The sequence below is a fragment of the Mobula birostris genome, chromosome 13 (assembly GCF_030028105.1).
Source record: "Mobula birostris isolate sMobBir1 chromosome 13, sMobBir1.hap1, whole genome shotgun sequence".
Taxonomy (NCBI): Eukaryota; Metazoa; Chordata; class Chondrichthyes; order Myliobatiformes; family Myliobatidae; genus Mobula; species Mobula birostris.
The window spans coordinates 46,382,342-46,403,798 of record NC_092382.1 but is presented as its reverse complement, the minus strand read 5'-3'; the positions used below and the strand labels follow the sequence as shown (position 1 = coordinate 46,403,798).

The following is a 21,457-nucleotide window of genomic DNA, read 5'->3' as shown; positions in this document are numbered from 1 at the left end:
ATCGGGCTGCATCTCCAGCTCCCTAACGCGGTCCCGCTGGAGCTGCAGTTCGACGCACCTGGTGCAGAAGTGGCCGTCCGGGAGGCTGGGAGTCTCCAGGACCTCCCACATTTGACACCGAGCTCAGAACGCCGGCCTCACACACATAATTTCTGTCAGCATTGTACACAAGTAACGTACCTCGCCTTGACCCCTTCCCTCCCAAGCCCCGTTGAGCCAAAGCCTTCCTACTCTGTCTCGCTCCACTCTTTCGCCCGCTGTAGAAAGCTGTCTTCTTTTTAAACTCTTCTCGCTGTTCTCACTGGATGACCTCAATGAGGTTTTGCAGTCGTGCCCGTTCAAACCGCTGAAGAAATAACTAGCAAACCCCACTCTGAAACAGCGGAACCCCCGAATATTGAGCTGCCAGTCCCGCCTCTCTGCAACTAAGTCTAACAGCTACAATGGGTTACCTGCCTTTTCTTCAATACTTCCTGCTTTGTAATTTACCAAACTCAGAACATTAGTCACAGCATGATTAACCTTTTGATTCATGACTTTGTCTGCGGTCTTAACAATATCTATTAAAGAAACTTGGATAAGTACATGGATGGGAGGGGGAAGGGGGCGTGTCAATGAGACTCGGCTGATTAAAAGCTCGACACAGAGACCGGGAATCGAGCGGGAACTCCTGGTGTGGGACAGGGAGACAGGGAATCGTGCGCCGTAAAACACCTAACGTGAAATAGGGAGACTGGGAATGGGAACCGTGTGCTGTGGATTTGTTCAGAGACTTGTGATGAGCCATGACTGGCATCCTTGGCACTGTGAGGGAATAAGTAGTTAGTCTAATAACTTTGACCAGTCACAGCACCTCTCTTCACTCATCCATGTCTCCTCGCCACGGATCTCCTTCACCCTGCTCTCTTCACCATCCCTCTCCCTCTCCGCGCATAAGCCTTCCATAAGACCATAAGATATAGGAGTAGAAGTAGGCCATTCGGCCCATCAAGTCTGCTCCGCCATTCAATCATGGGCTGATCCAATTCTTCCAGTCATCCCCACTCCCCTGCTTTTACCCCATTCCCTTTGGATTATACATTTGCTGGATAATCCTCTCTACTCGCCACCCATCACACTCATCCCTCCTTTCTTGCCACCTCCTCATGCTCACCCCACCCTTCGCATCCCACAGCTTCACTAGTTCTACCTCAAGCCTGTCTCCTTAACCCTTCTCTCATTCCCACTCACCAGCCCTTTCTCGCTGCACAAAGTCGCTCACCCCTCCCTTCTCAAAAAAAGAAAGCTTCCTGCAACAGAAAATACGACAAGTCGTACATAAAACACGGATTTATTGCGACCGGTGACTCGCACGCTCCAAGCCCCCTGTGTGTGGTATGTGGAGACAAGCTGTCTAATGAGGCAATGAAGCCCTCAAAACTGCTTCGGCACCTTGAGACCAAGCACCCTGCACTTAAAGACAAACCCGTTGAGTTTTTTGTGCGGAAAAAATGTGAGCAAGCGGGACAGGAGCAAGTGGGACAGAAGGAAGTGCTGAGAGCCACCACCTCCACAAATGCTGCCGCTCTGAGAGTGTCGTACTTAGTGGCTAGCCGGATTGCTAAGACTAAAAAGCCTTTCACCGTTGGTGAAGAATTGATTCTGCCTGCTGCCAAGGTCATGTGCCGTGAACTGTTGGGAGAAGCTGCAGCTAACAAGATGGCACAGGTTTCTCTTTCAGCTACCACAGTTTCAAGGAGAATCGATGCCATAGCGGAGGACATCGAAGCACAACTGTTGGAACGGCTTAACGAGTCACCATGGTATGCTATCCAGGTCGACGAGTCTACCGATGTCGATAACAAGGCAATACTACTGGTTTATGTGCGATATATATTTCAAGACGATGTGCACGAGGATATGTTGTGTGCACTGCCGTTGCCAACTAACACAACTGGGGCAGAACTATTCAAGTCTTTGAATGACTGCATGTCAGGCTAACTGGACTGATCATTCTGTGTTGGAATATGCACAGACGGGGCTGCAGCTGTGACTGGACGGCTGTCTGGTTTCACTACCCGAGTCAAAGAGGTTGCTCCTGAATGCCAGTCTACACACTGTATCATACACAGCGAAATGCTGGCTAGCCGAAAAATGTCACCTGATCTTAACAGCGTATTGAGTGACGTTGTTGAAGTTATCAATCACATCAAAGCAAAAGCCCGTAACTCGCGTCTGTTTGAGCAGCTTTGCGAGGAAATGGATGCAGAACACAAACGCTTTCTCTTACACACTGAAGTCAGGTGGCTATCAAGGAGGAGAGCCCTGGCCAGGGTTTTTGAGTTAAGAGAGCCGCTACAGAGATTTCTTTCAGGAAAAAAGTCACCACTGGCAGCACACTTCAGTGACGAGGAGTGGAGAGCAAAACTCGCTTATCTGTGTGACATCTCCAACCTGCTCAATGAACTCAATTTGTCACTTCAGGGGAGAATGACAACTGTCTTCAAGTTGGCAGATAAAGTGTCTGCTTTCAAAGCCAAACTGGAACTGTGGGGACGGTGAGTAGACAGGGGCATATTTGACATGTTCCCAACATTAGCTGGGATGTTGGGAGAGACTGAGGCTGCACCATCCCTCTCACAGCTGGTGCGCGATCACCTGTCTTCGCTGGCGACAGAATTCGAGTGTTACTTCCCAACCGCAAATGACCCGAGACGTGCAAAGGAATGGATCCGTGTCCCACTTGTGAATGTTCCCAGTGAATCATCCATGTCAGCGCGGGAAGAAGATCAACTCCTCGAGCTTGCAAGTGACAGTGGGCTGAAAAGTATGTTTGACATAACATCTCTGCCGGCATTCTGGATCAAAGTCAAGGCTGAATATCCTGAGATAGCCACGAAAGCACTGAAAACGTTGCTTCCATTTCCGACATCATGTCTCTGTGAAGCGGGGTTTTCTGCAATGAATGCAACGAAAACTAAATTGCAGAATAGACTGGACATAAGGAACTCCCTTCGAGTATCGCTGTCCCCCATCACCCCTCGATGGGACAGTCTTGTTGCAGGGAAACAAGCCCAGGGCTCCCACTGATTCAGTGATATTGGTGTGTTGCAATGATTTTATATGTTCATACGAGGAAAATATGTGCTGTGTGTTTAATATCCAAACGTTACTTAAAATGTTATGAAGCTATTGACTTAGAAGTGACTTATAGTTGAGTTATCACTATATTCATGCAAGGAAAATATGTGCTGTGTGTTTAAAAATAAATTCATTACATAAACCCTTTTAGAAACGAAATTGAATGTATTAGCCACTTATAAGTGACTTATAGTTGACTTATCACCTGTATTCTGGTCGTGATTAACACCACCCAACCCCACCCTCGTCGGCCGGTCTGCAAGAATATTGTTAATATTAAACCGGTCCGCAATGTGAAAAAGATTGGTGACCCCTGGTTTAAAATGAGAGAAAGTCAACATGATTTGAGAGGAACGTGCATATTTCAAAATTAAAGGATAAGAACAAATGTAAAAAAATCATTGTATTTCAGTCAGAGGGCTGGATCTATGGAACAGTTGTAGTGAGAATTTAAAAACATGCGCCACACTTAAAAAAGTTTTTAAAAATATATCAGAATAATTTAATGAACAAATATAAAACACATGATTTAAAATAAACGGGAGTAATGTAAATTAATGATACTTGGAACTGGATTTTGTGTTAAAAGATTATCAATGTTTTGATTTTGATGTGAAGATTGACACCAAATATGTTTTTGTATAAGTAAGAGGGGTAGGTGTAATAAGCTGTAGCTTCAGCTTCACCTTTCGGTTTGTGTTAAAGAATATCTATGGTTTTGTTGTTTTATGAAATCATCGTTGAGAATGATGTTTTTTGTTGTTTGTACTGACCAAAAAATAAAATTTCATTCATATCCTTCCCACCATTCAGCCCACAACCGTACACGTAGTCAGATCCCCTTCACCCACATCCACCCTTCCAGCTTGGGGACCCACAACTAACTGATTCCACAATCCCAGCTCAGCACAAAATAAAACCGGGGCTGCAAGACCGCAGAGCCCGGAGCCTCTGGCTGTCCGGCAGAGCTCGTACTCGAACATTTCCCACTGCGACCGGCCCTCGATTGACACAAACCCGAGATCAGCCCCTTCCTCACGGCCGCTCGTACAGGAGGAACACCGGCGACGGCTGGGGTCTGCACCGAGTCTGCGTTTTGCAGGAGGTTCGCCGCGGCACCACCAGTCTGCAGATGCTGGAAATCCGAAGCAACACAAACAAAATGCTGGCGGAACTCGGCAGGCCGGGCAGCATCTATGGACATTCAATGTTTCCAGCTGAACCCTCCTTCAGGAATGAGAAGGAAGAGGGGAAATATCGGAACAAAAACGGGGCGGGTGAGGAAGGGGTATCGATAATCCACAATGAACTTTAATGACCAATAAATATAATTCCTCTCTTTGATCACTGTCTGAATGATCCCCTGACTCTGAGAGGAAGGGGTGTCTATGATCCACATTGTCAGGGTGTTGAGTTTATCAGGAGACAAAGACTGCAGGGACGGGAGGTTTTCTGGTCACTAATACACTGTGTGTGGACCCCGCTGGCAATTCTGGTGTTGTGACCCGAATCGAGACAAACACCACGCTGCCCACTCCACCAACAACACGGCACAGCTGGACACATAACAGGGGACTTTATATCTCACAACACTGGATTCAGTGATGAAACCCGTGATTAATGTTGTTGTCCCACTGAAATCATAAGAAACGTCCATTAAGGTGCTTTTGAATAAGAGCGATCCCCCACAGGTGACCAGCCTCTTCCTCCCCCCCCCCCCGCCCTTCCACCGCTGTCAACAGAGGATTCAGAAGCTGCCTAAATCCCACTGGTGCACAGCGATGTCAATCACGGGTTATAACCAATAGCGGAGGCGAACCAGCCGAGAGGGCGTTACCCTCGCTGACCCGGCTGCCGCACAAGCTCGAAATCACCTTCAAAGCGGAGCAAATCCCAAAGTAAATGTCCGCTTTCTGATTTATTTCCATTTCTCTCCGAGGGAAGTTGGGGCGTTTGTGAAGCGTCTCCTGCGGCCGGAGTCTGATGTATCGCTGAGAGGTAGGAGGAGACCGCTCGGCCCGTCGGTTTGATGCCGGTTCCCCGGGGAGGGAGAGGATGAAGACGGTGAGAGAGGGGGCGGACAGGATGTTTGTCCCGGTGGGGACAGGAGGGGCTCATCTGTGGAAATGTCTGAGCCCACGGTGGTGGCGATTCACCACATTGGGGGGCAAACACCGGCAGACTGTTGCCCTGCGAGCGGGGCCAATGGTCCGGGAAAAGTGGGGATGGGAGTGGCGTTGGGTGGGTGAGGAGAGGACTTTTCGTATGGTGTTTGTAGACATAACAGCGGGCTCAGACTCGAAACTGGAGAGACCTTTTAGAGTAGTTAGGGAGGATTTTACTCAGTCAGAGAGCAGTGAATCTGTGGACCTCTTGAAAAATCTCCTTAAGCCCACCAACCGTCCCCTCCCCCCCCCCCACCTCCAGTTTAAATCCATGCGGAATACTTCGAAGGATCAAGAACCAGGAACCAGGAATTCTCTGACACAGACGGCGGTGGGGACCAAGTCTGTGGGTACATTTAAGGTAGAAGCTAATAGTTTGCTGATCAGTCAGGGCATTACAGGATATACCGAGGAGACAGGTGCATGGGGCTGAGTGAGAACCGGGATCAGACATGATAGAATGGCAGAGCAGACTCGATGGGGCTGAATGGCCTAATTCTGCTCCTATGTCTTATGGTCTTATAATGCTAGTGTCTTACACAGTGAAAATTGACACAAAATACTCATTACACTCAGCCGCTATTTCTTAACTATTACTGACTCAGCAGCATCATCTTCCAGCGGTACAATATCAACTCATCAACTCCTGCCTCCCTTGAACTCTTTATATATCTGAACTTTGATATCATTGGCTCACGTACCTTAATTATTCATCTTGTCTCTCCTGTGTTTTTCTAAAGTTGTCTCCTGTTGGTTATGTAAAAGTTTTCCAATTCTCCAACTTCCCACCATTTTCTTGTTATATTATGTCAGCCCGCTTTTGCTTTTATCAAGAACAGGAGAAAATCTGTGGATGCTGGGAATCCAAGCAACACATACTCAAAATGCTGGAGGAATCTAGGAGGCCAGGCAGCATATGTTGGAAATAGCAAACAGTCGACGTTTCAGGCCGAGACCCTTCATCAGGAGTGGGGGAAGAAAAATATGAGACGTCAGATGAAGAAGTGTGGGGGTGAGAGGGGTGGAAGAAGTGGTAGGTGATAGGTGAAATTGGGAGGGGGGAGTAGTGAGGGAAAAGACTTCTGAGGATATAATTTCCTTAACGATTCTCAAAAGATCATTGCTAATGGCTCCTCATCTCTTCAGTCACCTCTTTCAGATATCTGGGGTGTACACCATCTGTTCCAGGTGACCTATTAACCTTCAGTTTCCCAAGAACCTTCTCCCGAGTAACGTAACTTTACATATTCTGACCACTGACAGCTGGGACTTTCATATTCCTGCCAGTGTCTCCGACAGATAAGAGTGATGTACAATACTTATTCAGTTCACCTGCCATCACCTTGCACCCCCACCTCATTACTACCTCTCCAGCATCATTTTTCAGTGGTTTGATATCCACTTCCGCCTCTCTTTTACACTATATGTACCTGAAGAAAAATTTGGTATCCTCTTTAATATTACTGGCTAGCTCACCTATGTATTCCATCTTTTCCTTCTTATTTATTTTAGTTGCATTCTGTTGGTTTTTAAAAGCTTCCCAATCCTCTAACTTCCTAGTCATTTTTGTTCTGTGCCCTCTCTTTCGTTTTTATGTTGTCTTTGGTTTCTCTTATCAGCCATTGCTGCTCTGTTTTCATCCCTGCCCATGTTCTTTTCAAATCAATTTTGACCAGATTTTCTCTCATGCCTCCCTAGTCCTTTTTTGTTTCGACATCGGACTTTAGCTTCTCCTTCTCCAATGTCAGGGTGAATTTGTTCATATTATGATCACTTGTCCCTGAGGGTTCTTTGAACTTAAGTGACCCAATTAATTCCGCTTCATTACAACACACAATCCAGAATAGCTGATCACCAAGTGGTCTCAACCACCAGCTACTCTAAAGAGCATCTTGTAGACATTCTAGGAATTCCTCGTCTTGACACCAACACCATCCTAATTTTCCTAATCACCTGCATGACAATCCCCCATGACTATTGTAACATTGCCCTTTTGTCACGCACTTTCTATCTCCCATTGTAACTTGTGGACCACATACTCACTACTGTTTGGGGGTCTCTATACAATTCCCATCAGGGATTTTTTTTTACATTTGCTGTTCGTTAATTCTACCCACAGGTTCTAGACCTTCCAACCCTATGCCAGCTCTTTCTAATGATTTTATTTACTATTTTACCAACAGATCCACACAACCCCACCACCAGCTTGTTCTTTCAAAAAACATATGTATCCGGGAAACAAGAGGACCTGCAGATGCTAGAAATCTATAGAACTACACACAAAGTGCTGGAGGAGCTCAGCATGTCAGGCAGCATCTATGGATGGGAATCAACATTTCAGGCCAAGACCCTTCATCGGGACTCTTGATACCCACATACCTGGAATATCAACAAGCAAAGAAAATAGAAAGTAGTGTGAAATAGGGAAAACCTTTGACAAAATTTAGTTCAAGGCTTAAAAAAACCTGCCAAACAGAGCTCAATAGTTAACAAATACAACAAAGGCAATAAACACTTTCATCAATATCGACATTGACTTTCTTTTATATAAAAATATCTTGGTCGCATTTCAATCGGGAAAATTAACAAAGATAAAGAACTGAAATGAAAGCTTTAGAAAAGACTATTTACACTCAGATCCACTTAGATTAACACTACCTTGGACAGAAGGAGGAAGAGAATTAACACACATGAAAAAGAAATCACACAACAGTCAGATAAAACTTCTAAGTATATATTTTCATCAAAAATGAACAGAATTCAGCACTCCATGTGTGTCTATGCAATCGTGATAAGAAATACAGACCAGAAAACTTCAATGAGAGGCCAACTCAGAGAAATGAATCATCACTATGGAAGAAAACATTAACCAGTGGAATGAGTATGACCCTCCATGGGAGACATCCCAATGATCTGAGCAGATGAGATGGTGACAAGGAAGCATCGAGCACCTGACTGAGAGTTGGAGACCTCTTCCCAGAAACAGAGGGGTTCCTTGCAGAAATATAGGACAAGCTGGTTAACAAACGGAAAAAAAAAAATGAAAATACAAACAAACAAGGCAGAAAGTACAGAAAATGCCAAGAGAAACCAGACACAATCCAACACATTCCAGGATCCTGCAGCAGTTTAACTCAATCTGATTAATTACAAAGGTACAGTCAAGTGGTAAATATCATTCACCAAAATCTTGCTCTAAAATACAAACTCATGAATGCCCTCCATCACTTCATAAAGGCACCATAAATTCAAGCCTGATCCCGTTTCATGATCAAAATCTGACAAATTCTGTGATAATCAATACATTATTTCAGATAGGACAATCCATAATAACCATCTGGATATAATATTACAGGATAAACAAGCAGGAACAACTCCCTCAATAAATAAAACCATTTCCAACACACACATCCTCGACCAGTGGAGCACCTCACCACGGGTATTGTTTGTGTCATCGGTCAGAGAAACAAAAGATTTTCTCTGTCAATCAGCTTCCAAATGTTGTTACTCTGCCATTCGTTGCCACGCCCCGCTGCTGATTATATTTAAGTATATATTTTCATCAAAAACTGTAGAAAACTTTAGAAAAGACTATTTACACTCAAACACACTTAGATTAACACTACCTTGGACAGAATAAGGTAGAGAAATAAGACACTTGAAAAAAAAATCACACAACAGAAAGTATATATTTTCATCAAAAATGAACAGGATTCATCACTCCCTGTGTGTCTATGCAATCGTGATAAGAAATACAGACCAGAAAACTTCAATGAGAGGCCAACTCAGAGAAATGAAACATCACTATGGAAGTATGACCCTCCATGGGAGAGATCCCAACGATCTGAGCAGACGGGATGGTGACAAGGAAGCATCGAGCACCTGACTGAGAGTTGGAGACCTCTTCCCAGAAACAGAGGGGTTCCTTGCAGAAATACTGGATAAGGTGGTTAACAAAAGGGAAAAAAAATCAAAAATACAGGAAATACAAACAAACAAGGCAGTAAATGCAGAAAATGCCAAGAGAAACCAGACACAATCCAACACGTCTCAGGATCCTGCAGCAGTTTAACTCAATCTGATTAATTACAAAGGTACAATCAAGTGGTAAATATCATTCACCAAAATCTTGCTTTAAAATACAAACTCATCAATGCCCTCCATCACTTCATTAAGGCACCATAAATTCAAGCCTGATCCAGTTTTAGAGTCAAATCTTACAAATTATATGATAATCAATACATTATTTCAGATAGGACAATCCATAATAACCATTCAAATATAATATTACAGGATAAACAAGCAGGAATGGCTCCCACACTAGATATAACCATTCCCAACACATGTTTTCCTCGACCAGTGGAGCACCTCACCACAGATATTGTTTGTGTCATCAGTCAGAAAACAGAAAAATTTTCTCTGTCAATCAGCTTCCAAATGTTGCTACTCTTGACATTTGTTGCCATGTCCTGCTGCTGATTCCCTTCTCCTCATCATACGTTCTTACCCCAACTATCGTCCACAGACCCAAACTCTGCCCTGTGCAGACCTGCCTCTGGTTTCTGACCCTGCTCCATTGAACATCCAACTGATGGTTTCCCATTCTGCTTTCAGTCTTTAGAGGCCAGGGGTGTTTCCTAACAACCCTTTAGAAGCAGAGAAAATGACCCGTAATGTGGAAGTGAGTCATGATTAAGGAGGTTAACTACCAATGTCATTCTTCCTCAGTCCAGAGATTAGAGGGGCGAAGAACATCTCAGACAGAACTGCAGTCAGCTCGACTTCTTCAGTCTGCAGAGAATTCAAGAGAAACCTCTTCACCCACAGAGTGGTGACTGATTGGAACCCATCAGCACAGGGAGAGCGAGAGGGGAACAACAGGGGAGGATTGAAAAGGACTGTCGTGGAACAGAATCACTGGTCAGGTCGAGCCAGCCTGAGTCGACTCTCTACTGTACACTAGGTGTGTCATAAATTCACTGGAGACAGAGTTTAAAATAGAACTGATTTATATGTCACAAATCCAGAATATTAAACTCCAGTCCCATTAAAGGTGAATATGCAGCAGAAGAAACTCCTCCCATGCCCAGTGACCAGGGTGCAGAACTGGGTGTGCTGAGCAGCAGCAATAATTGCAGAGTTCAGCACCGACAGTCACTCTCAAAATTGCATTCAGCAACGGTGATGGACAAATATCCAGCATGAAGCTTATTGAAATTTTCTCCTAGTGTGAACCCGGTAGTGTGTCACAAGGTTAGATGACTGAGTGAATCCCTTCCCACACTGAGAGCAGGTGAACGGCTTCTCCCCAGTGTGAACTCTCTGGTGACTCTGTAGGTCGGATGACTGGGCGAATGTCTTCCCACAGACTGAGCAGGTGAACAGCCTCTCCCCGGTGTGAACTGACTGGTGTCTCCATAGATCAGGTAATAAAGTGAATCCTTTCCCACAGTCTGGGCAGGTGATTGGCTTCTCCCCAGTGTGAAATCGCCCATGATCGACTGAATCCCTTCCCACAGTCTGAGCAGGTGAACGGTCTCTCCCCTGTGTGAACTCGCTGGTGTGCCAGCAGATCAGATGAACGAGTGAATCCCTTCCCACAGTCTGAGCAGGTGAACGGCTTCTCCCCAGTGTGAACTCGCTGGTGTGCCAGCAGTCCCGATGACTGAGTGAATCCCTTCCCACAGTCTGAGCAGGTGAACGGCCTCTTTCCAGTATGAACTCGCTGGTGACTCTGTAGGTGATGTAATAAAGTGAATCCCTTCCCACAGTCTGAGCAGGTGAACAGCTTCTCCCCAGTGTGAAATCGCTGGTGTCTATGAAGGTCGGATGATCCATGGAATCCCTTCCCACAGTCCGAGCAGGTGAACGGTCTCTCACCAGTGTGTACTCGCTGGTGTACCAATAGTCCGGATGACTGAGTGAATCCCTTCCCACAGTCCGAGCAGGTGAATGGTCTCTCCCCAGTGTGAACTCGCTGGTGTGCCAATAGTCCGGATGACTGAATGAATCCCTTTCCACAGTCCGAGCAGATGAACGGTCTCTCCCCAGTGTGAACTCGCTGGTGTACCAATAGTCCGGATGACTGAGTGAATCCCTTCCCACAGTCTGAGCAGGTAAACGGCTTCTCTCCAGTGTGAACTCGCTGATGACTCTGTAGGGTGGATGACTTAGTGAATCCCTTTCCACAGTCCGAGCAGGTGAACGGCCGCTCCCCGGTGTGAACTCGCTCGTGTGCCATTAGGTCAGATGACCGAGTGAATCCTTCCCCACAAATTCAGCAGATGACCTGCCTTTGCCCAGTTAGAACTGACTGGTGTGTCCACAGGTTGGAAGACCGACTGAATCCCTTCTCACGCACATAACAGGCAAATGGCCTTGCCCAGTGTGAACTTACTGATGTACCTTCAGTTGAGATGAACGAGTGAATCCATTCCCACAGTCTGAGCAGGAAGGATGACTGAGTGAATCCCTTGCTCCACTTCTTAAATATCTGGCCAAAGACAGCAAAACTGGCGTGCTGTGTTCGAGATTCCCAGAGACAAATTTCTTCTCATTTTTAACCTGTAAAAAGATTTACAAAATCCATCAATGGCTGAAGGACAACATTTCAGATGAGATCACTTCAGTCGCTAAGACGTGAACTGACATCACATTGTTACAGTGAGGTTCAACCAAAGTTGGAGAGAGAACTCTTCTTCTAACTGAGCACAGTGCTGGTATCTGAAATGACCATCAAACTCCCTGATGATCTTCCTGTCTCGATAGGAATGGGGCATTTCTGCCATCTCCAATCTGTCACCTGTCTCAGCTTGACTCTCTCCCTTGGTATTATTCCCTGTTCCCACTGAGCTGCATGGGTTCCTGGCCCCACAGTAACTGAAACACTCTCACACAAATAGCCTTTGTTGACGTGCAGCTGGGATTTTCTTGTATGTACTGTTAATTTAAAGTGCCACAGTTTTAGCAAATATTTTAGTAAATATCTCCTACTCAGATGTATGGTTAGTCTGCACAGCTGTTAAAAGGAATTATAGAGTGAATGTTAGTATTATTTAAGGTTCTTGTCAGAGTCATAGAAAAGTACAACACAGAAGCAGACCCTTTGGCCCATCTAGTTGCTGTCGAGCTATTTAAACTTTCTACTCCCATACCCCTACCATCCAGGTACCTATACAAACCCCTAACATGTTGCAATCGAGCTCGCATACACCATTTGTGCTGGCTGCTCACTCCACACCCAGATGACCGTCTGTGTTAAGAAGTTTCCCCTCATTTTCCCCTTAGCATTTCACCTTTCATCCTTAACCCATGGCCTCTGGTTATAGTCCCACCCAATCTCAGTGGTAAAAGCCAGCTTGCATTTACCCTATCTATACCCCTCTCAATTGTGGTATACCTCCATCAAATCTCTCCTCAATCTTCTATGTTCCAAGGAATAAAGTCCTAACCTGTTCACTCTTTCCTTATAACCCAAGTCCTTCAGATGTGGCAACATCCTTCTGAATTTTCTCTGAACTCTTTCAACCTCTTTTACATCTTCCCTGTAGGTTGGTGACCAAAACTGCACACAATACTCCAAATTAGGCTGCAACATTGTCTTGTACAATGTCAACATAACATCCATCTCCTGTACTCAGTACTTTGATTTATGAAGGCCAATGTGTCAAAATCTTTCTTTCCATCCCTATTCAACTCTGACAACACTTTCAGTGAATTATAGACCTGTATTCCCAGATCCATTGCTTCTACAACACTCCTCACTGCCCGACCAGTCACTGTGTAATTCTAGGTCCTACCAAAGTGCAACACCTCGCACTTGTCTCATTAAATTCCATTTCCCATTTCTCAAACCATTTTCCCAGCTGGTCCAGATCCCACTGCAAGCCATGATAGTCTTCCTTGCTGTCCACTACACCACCAATCTTGGTGTCAGCCAGAAACTTGCTGATCCAGTTAACCACGCTATCATCCAGATTACTGATATAGATGACAAAAAACAACAGATCCAACACTGATCCCTGTGACACACCACTAGTCACAGGTCTCCAGTCAGAGAGGCAACCATCTGCTACCACAGTCTGGCTTCTCCCAAAGACAGTGTCTCATCCAATTTACTATCTCATCTTGAATGCTGAGTGACTGAACCTTCTTGACCAAACTCCCATATGAGACTTTGTCAAGTGCTTTGAGTTCATCCACTTTCCTGATAACTTCCTCGTGAGACTCGATAAGATTGGCTAGACATGACCAACCATGCACAGAGCCATGCTGTCTATCCTTAATCAGTCCACATCCATCCAAATACTTATATATCTGGTTCCTGCACATACGTTCCAATAACTTTCCCACTGCAGGTGTCAAGCTCACCAACGTACAATTTCTGAGTTTATTTTTAGAGCCTTTCTTGAACAGCGGAATAACATTGGCTGTCCTCCAATCCTCCAGTCCCTCACCTGTCACTGAGGATGACTTAAGTATCTGTGCTTGGGCCCTGACAATTTCTGCACTTGTCTTCCACAGGGTCCCGGGGCCTTGTCAGGCCCTGGGGATTTATCCACGGTAATTTGCAAACACCTCCACCTCTGTAATCTGTACAGGGTCCATGAAGTTGATGCTGCTTTGCCTCACTTCTGTAGACTCTGTGTCCATCTCCTGTGTAAGTATGGATGCAAAAAAATATCTCCCCCATCTATTTTGTCTCCTCATATGGATTATCATTCTGATCTTCCAGAGGATTAATATTTTCCCTTGCAACCTTTTTGCTCTTAACATGTCTGCAGAATCCCTGAGGAGTCTTCTAAACCTTGTCTGCTGGGGTAACCATGCCTTCTTTTATTTCTTTCATAAGTGTTCACTTGAATTTCCTGTACTTCATAGGAAGGAAGGAAAGAACATCGACTCAGGCCATGAGAGGCCCGCGTCGGGCATTTTCATGCCTTACAAGGTGCAGGTTGGAAGTCTGTCTGGGGCGCCACTCCTCGCACAGACACTAGAGCAATGTGTGGCTAAGTGCCTTGCTCAAAGACACAAACACGCTGCCACAGCTGAGGCTCAAACTTCATAAGTACCCCATTTGTTCCTATTTTCCTGAACCTGGTATGCACCTCCTTTTTATTGATCTGGGAGATGAAAGCCAAAGGGGTGATAGAGCTGCATGTCGAGAGGTGGGGGTAGTGGGGGGGGGGGGGACATTTAAACTAAAGTTGCAGGGTGAATGGGAGCCTGAATAACAGAACAGATAGTAGAGAGGTTGTGGAGACAGATGTTGTTCTGTCCTCAAACAAAGTCAGGAATGAAAACGTTGAGCATGGTGCAGTGAATATGCTCAATTCTGTATATTTCAATACAAGCAGCAGCGTAGGAAAGGCGGATGTGTTCAGGGCATGGATCAACACCTGGAATTATGACACTAGGACCTGGCAACTGTGGACTGGGACAGGCTGCTTTGTGGCAAAGGTGTGCTTGGTAAATGGGAGGCCTTCAAAGTGAAGTTTTGGAAGTACAAAGCAGGTATGTGCTTGTCAGAATAAAAGGTAAAGATAGAAACTGTATTTCAAGAGATATTGAGACCCTGGTGAAGCACAAAACGGAGTTGCATAACAGGGATAGGCAGGCAGGTTCTCCTGGAGTATAAGAAATGCAAGAGAACAAATAAGAAATAAATCAGAATGGCTAAAAGAAGGCATGAGATTGCCCTCACAGAAAAAATGAAGGATAATCCTAAGGGATTCTAGAGATACATTAAGATCAAAAGTATTGCAAGGGACAAAGTTGGTCCTCTGAAAGACCAGAATGGTAATCCGTGTTTGGAACCAAAGTAGATGGGGAAGATCATCTCTATTTACTCAGGAGATGGGCACAGAGTCTATGGAAGTGTGGGAAAGCAGCATTAACATTGTGGACCCTGTACAGATTAAAGAAGAGAGGATGTTTGCTATCCTGAGGCAGATTAGGGTGGATAAATCTCCAGGGCATGACAAGGCGCTCCCTCGGACCCTACGGGAGATAAGTACAGAAATTGTCAGGGCCCCTAGCAGAGATAATTAAATCATCCTTGGTGACAGGGGGAGGTACCAGAGGATTGGAGAACAGCCAATGTTGTTTCGCTGTTTGACATAGAACATAGAAATCTACAACATATTACAGAGCCTTCAGGCCACAAAGTTGTGCCGACCATGTAACCTACTCTAGAAACTGCCTAGAATTTCCATAACGCATAGCCCTCTGTTTTCCTAAGCTCCATGTACCTATCGAAGAGTCTCTTAAAAGACCCTATTGTATCCGTCTCTACCACCATTGCTGGCAGTGCATTCCACTTACCCACCACTCTCTGTGTGGAAAAACTTACCTCTGACATCCCCTTGATACACATTTTCAAGCACCTTAAAACTGCCCCCTCGTGTTAGCCATTTCAGCCCTGGGAAAAAGTCTCTGGCTATCCACACGATCAATGCTCCTCATCATCTTATACACGTAAAAAAGGCTCTGAACATAAACAAGGAAATTATACATTGCTTTGAGGATTTGTTCAAAGTATACACAATTATGAGGGTAAGTGCAAGCAGGCTTTTTCCACTGAGGTTGGGTGGGACTATAACCAGAGGTCATGGGTAAGTGGTGAAGGTGAAAATTTAAGGGGAATATGTGGGAAAACTCTTCACTGAAATGGTTGTGACAGTGTGGAATGAGATGCCAGCACAAGTGGTTCATGCCAGCTGAATTTCACCATTTAAGTGAAGCTGGGATAGGTACTTTGATGGTAGGGGTATGGAGGGCGATGGTCCTGGTGCAGGTGGTTGCATTAGACATCTTAAATGTTATCATCATTGTCTAGAGGGGACAAACGGCCTGTTTCTGCACAGAATTTCTCCATGCTTCTTTGACAGAGAAGCTGGCCAAACTTGACTGGAAGGGGAAACTGGTAGGAATAACGATGGAGCAGCAATGGCTGGAGTTTCTGGGAGCAATTCGGGAGCTGAGTGATAGATACATCCCAAAGAAGTGGAAGCATTGGAAAGGCAGGAGGACAGAACCATGGCTGAAATGAGAAGACAAAGCCAACGTCAACATAAAGGCCAAAGAGAGGGCAAATAATACAATAAAAACTACTGGAAAGTTTTTAAACCAACAGAAGACAACTAAAAAGAAAATCAGATATGCTCAGGACATTGATTTATGATTTGCAGTCATTAATGAGTCTTGGTAGCACCCAACAGTCTGAGGAATTTAGAGGAACAAGATCTCCGGGGCCTCAATATCTCTTGAAAACCAAGGATCCCTGCACCAGTTACCTTTCAACTTTCAATTTGGCATGCTCATATAAACTCTACACATTCAATATTCCACTTCTGAAGGCCTCCCACTTACCAAGTACACCTTTGATAGAAAACAGCCTTTCCCAAAACACACTTGTCAGATCCTTTCTGATTCCATCAAAATTGACCTTTCCCCAATTTAGAATCTCAACCTGTGGTTCAGACCTCTCTTTTTCCATATTTACTTGGAGTCTCATGGTATTATGATCACCGGATACAAAGTGTTCCCATACACTAATTTCTGTCACTAGCCCTGGATCATTCCCGAATAGCTTTTTGCACAGTTCTACATTGGGAATTCTACATATTGATGAAGGACACATTTGACAAACTCTACCTCAGCTAGTCCTTTTTCAGTATGGGAGGCCCAGTCAATATTTGGAAAGTTAAAAATCACTTACGATATCAACATATGTTTCTTGGCATAGTCTGCAATCTCTCTACAAATTTGTTCCTCTAAATCCCTCAGACTGTTGGATGCAACCAAGTCGCAGTAATGGCTACAATATCATGATTCCATGACCTGTACTCATCTGGCTTTCCTACGATGCTTCTTGCATTGTGAAAAACACAGCTCTGCACATTCATCATACCATGCTCAACCTTTTGATTGCTGACTTTGTCTGAACAACATCTGTCTGGGTGTCAAGAAAGCAACCTCTCCCTCAATGTCACAAAAACAAAGGAACTGGTTGTGGACTACAGAAGGAATGGAGACATCAATGGATCTGGAGTTGAGAGAGGAAACAGCTTTAAGTTCCTCGGCATGAACATCACCGAGAATCTCATCTGGTCTGTGCACACCGGCTGTGTGGTATGTGGCTGTGTACCTCTTCCACCTCAGAAGCTTGAAGAAGTTTGGGATGGGGCCCCAAATCCTAAGAACTTTCTACAGGGACACAATTGAGAGCATCCTGACTGGCTGCATCACTGCCTGGTATGGGAACTGTACTTCCCTCAATCGCAGGGCTCTGCAGAGAGTGGTGCAGACAGCCCAGCGCATCTGTAGATGCGAACTTTCCACTATTTAGGACATTTACAAAGACAGGTGCGTATAAAGGCCCGAAGGATCATTGGGGATCTGATTTACCCCAACCACAAACTGTTCCAGCTGCTACCCTCCAGGAAATGGTACTGCAGCATAAAAGCCAGGCCCAACAGGCTCCTGGACTGCTACTTCCACCAGGCCATCAGACTGATTAATTCATACTGATGCAATTGTATTTCTATGTTATAATGACTGTACTATTTATTATAGATTACTAGAAATTACACATTGCACATTTAGATGGAGAAGTAATGTAAAGATTTCTACTCTTCATGTATATTAAGGATAGAAGTAATTTCAATTCACCCTTTCCACCCATCTGTTCTGCCATTCTGGCTCCAATCCCGCCTGCAACTTTAATTTAACCACCAACCCCTGCCACACACTAGCACTAGCTAGCAAGCCTCACCACTAGGATATTAGACCTCTGCTAGTTTTAATTCCCTAACTAACAAAGCCCCTATCAGCCCTTTGAAATTCCTCTGCTAGGTAATCCCCCCTAACAGTTCCGAAAGTGGTCCACCTGTTGTTGTGTGGGATAGCAACAAGAGTACTCTGCGATGGCTATTTAACCTCATTCCCCTTCCTGACTCTCACCCAGTTTCCTGTGTCCTGCACCTTGGGTGTAACTCACCTCTCCTCATGTCATATCCATCACGCCCTCCAACTCCCAAATGATCTGGAATTCATCCATTTCCAGCTCAAACTCCCTAACGTGCAGGGTTACAAGCTGCAGCTGGATGCACACCTAGCAGGTGAGGGTGTCAAGGACACTTGAAGTCTCCCCACCTTCCCACCAATGTCCCATCTAATTTGTAATGAGCGGTGTGCCAAAAAATCTTGTGCTGTGCAATTTTTACCCAGTGACAACAATATGTGCACACTGAACTTTAAATAGAGGTACTCATTTTAACAGCTAGTAAATCACTGTCAATAAGAACTTTGATATCCTCTGGGTTTGATCAAGTTCATCTGCATTCTCACACAACCTACATAGCAGGCCTGTAGAGGGTTAGGAAGAATTTTCTCACTCCAGCTTTTGCACACCATCCATATCTGATTTGCTTGCTAAATGACACTTTTAAAAGTCAGATTTCCAAATATCACTCCACTTCCTCCCACTTGCAAATTCTCCAGCAACTTTTGCATCACCACAATACACACAGTTTCTGTATCATACATAAATATTTCCCCTGAACCCTCCCCCCAGGTGACTGTCGGTGCTGAGCTTATTGATGGCAATGCCAATGAATATGAAGGAAAGGACAGTAATCTGTCCGGCACATTTGTGATGTGAAAGCTACTTGTGGCCCAGGACAAAAGTGTTTGATATAATTATGTACCCAGAGAGAGTGGGTCAAAACGTGTTCTCACGAGTAGAAAAGTCCAGAACAAGAGCAGGTAGAAGAAACAACACACACACAAAATGCTGGAGGAACTCAGCAGGCCAGGCAGCATCTAAGGAAGAGTACTAATGCTGAATTCCTCCAGCAATTCGTGTGTGTTGCTTGGATTTTCAACATCTGCAGATTTTCTCTCGTTTGTGATAGGAGGTAGAACAAAGGTGATTTAAAAGATTTGTTCCCTTTCTCCGAGTTCCCAATCCTTGCATTTAGACAGCTGGAGCTCAGCTCTGTCTGAGAGATCCATCGGTTCCCATTCCCTCACCAGCCGGAAGCTCCCCGGGGCCCGTGTACGGATCGTGGGGCTGAGAGAGAGAGGGAAGAGAACAGGACTGTCCCGGGATTGCGGGTCACGGTGTCCAGAGCTCACAGTAATTATCCCGAATTCGGTGTTGAAAACCCCACCAGCAAACTGTCTCTTACCTGGAGCCGATTTTCCGAGGCCTTTACTGCACTGCGCGCATGCGCGATATTCGGGAACAAACATCAACCCTGACGCCTGCGCATTTGATCGGTGCTTCCGCGACGGCGAAAATTGTTATGCAGAGCTTTCTGGGTAATCACGGTGCCATTAAAAGTTCCGGCAAGCTTCGGTTCCATGTCCAGACCTCAGTTTTTTTTTGTGTAGAGTACTCAGTAGCTGTTTTAACACAGAAAGCGGATCCCATAAACGATTTGCTCAATATCAACAGGTATTCCGTGTATCTAATGCCAAACTACAATCCTCTTACAAATGTAAGAGATTCTGCAGTTGCTGGAAATACAGAGACCCACACACACACAATGCTGGAGGAACTCTGCAGTTCAGGCAGCAAATAAGCAGCGGAGTTCAGAGGCTAAGCATATTGAAGGAGCTCGGCCTAAACATTGTGTATTTATTCCTCTCCACATTTGCTGCCTGATCTGTTGATTTCCACCAGTAATTTGCAGAAATTAACCACCTTTTTTTTCATTCAACCAGTTTCCGAATGTTTCTGATCTTTAATTTGTAGCCATATCCTGCTGGTCTGATTTCTCCGCCTCCTCGTAAACTCTAGACCCCATAATTCTCTGGAGCCCTAAAGCCCTGAATCATACTGCCAACTCTTTCTGACTCCGCTCTGTCGAAAATTCATTCGCTAGTCTGCTGTCAGGCTTGAGACGCGCATTGCAACAACCCAGCTGTCTGAAGCACAGTCCTTTGAAATTAGTGGAAATGACACAAAACGTTGGAAAGAGCAGGGAAGGAGTTTAACCACCTTCGTCCGGAGCCTTGAAGAACGTCAAAACCACAGTGAGCACGTCGTCTTATTCAGCCTGGAGACAATCATGCAGGAAATTCATGCAGGTGTATAGGATGATGAGAGGCATTGGTTGTGTGGATAGCCAGAGGCTTTTCCCGGGGCTGAAACGGCTAACACGAGGGGGCATATGTTTAAGCTGCTTGAAAGTAGGCACAGAGGAGAGGTCAGAGCTAAGTTTTTTTCTAAACAAGGAGTGGTGTGTGTGTGGAATGCACTGCCAGTGACGGTGGTAGAGGCGGATACAATAGTTTTTTTTTTAAGAGACTAGATACATGGGGCTCGGGAAAATAGAGGGCTATGCGGTAGGGTAATTCTAGGCAGTTTCCAGAGTAAGTTACATGGTCGACACAACACTATGGGTCAAAGGGTCTGTAATGTGCTGTAGATTTCTATGATTCTCTGAAATTCTTCTCCCACGGAGTGGTGACTGGTTGCAACCTGTCATCACAGGGAGAGTGAGAGGGGAACGGCAGGGATAGATTTTGATATACTGATATGGAACGGAAATATGGGCAGGGATCAAATAGTCTGAGTGGCCAAATAGTCTAGTTTACATTGTGAGTGTGGCAGAGACAGTAAGTACCTGAGACACGGGATTTGATACAGAACTGATTTATCTTTCATAGATCCACAATATTAAACATCAGTCCAGTTTAAGGCTAACATCAGCAGAATGGACTCCTCCAGTGCTCAGTGACCAGGGTTCAGTCATGGGTGCGATGAGCAGCCGCAAGAACTGCAGAATCTGACAGTAACAGTCCCTCATGAACCTGCAGCTGCCTTCAGTCACCGTGATGGTTAAACATTTAACACAGAGCTGATTTGAACTTCCTCCCTGATGTGAAGTTGCTGGTGTTACAGCAGCTGGGATGATTGAGTAAAACTCTTTGCTCACTCCGGACAGAAATGTGGCCTCTATTTATAGTGAACTCAGTGGAGCATCACAAGGTGGGTTAACTGAATGAGTCTCTTCGCTCACACCGAGCAGGTGAACGGCCGCTTCCCAGTGTGAAGCTATTGGTGTATCTGCAAACACGAAGAAATCTGCAGATGCTGGAATTTCAAGCAACACACGTAAAAGTTGCTGGTGAACACAGCAGGCCAGGTAACATCTTAGGGA

General features: G+C 45.1%; 1 pseudogene; it reads right to left on the bottom strand.

The window, feature by feature from the left end:
- The window catches only part of LOC140206776 (uncharacterized), a 68,587-nt pseudogene extending 49,080 nt beyond the window's left edge, over positions 1-19,507 (bottom strand).
- Positions 19,508-21,457: the final 1,950 nt, after the last annotated feature.